Raw genomic sequence first — 2059 nt, 5'->3', positions numbered from 1 at the left:
ACAATATTTATTGCTGTCATCGAAGATTTTAAAGACCTTTAAGACAGACATTAAGCCAGATTCTTTTTTTTTTCTAATTTGTGATGTCCAAAAGCATATTTTTCTTGTCTCTAGGGACGGTGTATGTTTGGCAGAAACCATTAAGAAGGATTTGTGAGATGCTGTTGTAAGAAAGAAACTAGGTTACATTACAAAGTGTAACAGACTGGGTATAAGAAAGGGTGTTTTTGTGAGACACTGAGTACACAGAGAGAGAGAGAGTGTGTGTGTTAGGTGTGAGCAAAAGGGACAAGCTTCTGCCTAGCCCAAACAAAACAAAACCACTTTTTAAAATAAGCCTGTAAGTCCCTGCCTATTTAATTCCTTGGCTGGGCCTAAAGACATTTTGGGTACTAGTCTTTTCTTTTTTTAAGGTTTATTTATTTTATGTATCTGAGTGCTCTATTGCATGTATACCTGCATACCAGGACAGGGCATTGGATTCCATTGCACATGGTGGTGAGCCACCATCTGATTGCTGGGGATAGGACTCAGGATCTCTGAAAGAACAGTCAGTACTGTTAACCGCTGAGCCATCTCTCCAGCCCCTGAAGGCATTTTAAAAGAGGCTTTCCCAAACGAGTTACTCGTCTCTGGGCCTATTTGTTAAATAGGAAATAATTTCCATCGACAGTCTGATATACCAGCTACACCATAACCTTTTCCTCAATGCACGGATTAAAGGAAAGCAAAACCATTCGTTGTTTTACTTTCATGCCCCCCAGTTTACCCTTATATGATGGGCTAGCAAGAAAAAAGAAAAAGAAACTCGATTTCTCTCTCTTACCAGTCGCTGAGAATTTTTAAACCATTTCTAGAAATGCACACTACGGCAGAGAGACCAGGAAATGAGCCCAGGGCTCCCACAAGCCACACACACTAGGAAGCAGAGAGAAATAGGCATGGTCACTCAGAGATGCTTAGGGAGAGGAGGCAAAAGGGGAGGAACAAGCGACAGAGAGCCTGCATTCCTTCCTAGGCACAAGCAGCCAACAGCACACCCAGGCACAGCTGAGCGCCCGCTGCAGCTGGTATGGAGGGATACTGTGTGTTTGGGTGGTCTTTCACACTCCCAGAACCTCTTACATGTGCCCACACCTTCATGCACACAGCTCCCTCTCATATGAGCTTCTTATTCTCAGTTGCCCTCTTCTGTATACCTACATCCTCACACAAACTTTCAACACCTATGATCTCCCACACTGTCCTGTCACAAAAGACTCTGGTATACAGTCTTCCACAATCTGTTGTGTACAGGCACACAATTAGACACAGGCTTTTATAATACTCTATCAGACAGGGTCTCATGCATCTAATGGTCTTTTTCATATAATCTCCTGTAAGCACTTGGTTACAGTCTGTTACAATGTTTCTTACACACACTTTCTCACAACACATAACTTCCTCCTCCTCCTCCTCCTTCTCTCTCTCTCTCTCTCTCTCTCTCACACACACACACACACACACACACTAAACACAACATCTAAGTGTGTGTATGTGTGTGTGTGTATAGTTACTCACACACAATCACACATGGGCTCTCACATGCATTAAAAACCTGTCAGATACAATCTCCCTCATGCACCTATGGCCGATTTCATACATAATCTCCCTCATGTAGTCTGTTACAGTGTTCCTCACCTCTGACACTCTCTCTCTTCCTCTCTCTCTGTCTTTTACACATACACACACACACACACACACACACACACACACACCACAGGATATCTGTCTGTTGTGTACAGATAGTTACAGATACACAATTTCACAGATGTCATATACTTTAATAGGTGTCAGACACATACAACCTCCCTCAGGAGCCTATGGCCTCATTCATAGTTTCATGCACTAACTGGAATAATGCTACACCTCCCTTGGTTCCGCCCCTCCCTGGCCCCGCCCCTCCCAGTACCCTGCCCAACCCACCAGGTCCCGCCTTCATTGGGCCGCGGTCCGCTATGGCCCCGCCCCTCCTCCCGCCCCCGCCCCCGGGGTTCCGCCCCCGAGCTGGGGGTGGGGC

Source organism: Mus musculus, chromosome 3, assembly GCF_000001635.26.
Source record: "Mus musculus strain C57BL/6J chromosome 3, GRCm38.p6 C57BL/6J".
Classification (NCBI taxonomy): Eukaryota; Metazoa; Chordata; class Mammalia; order Rodentia; family Muridae; genus Mus; species Mus musculus.
The sequence above is the reverse complement of the archived record's forward strand: the minus strand, read 5'-3'. Positions refer to the sequence as shown.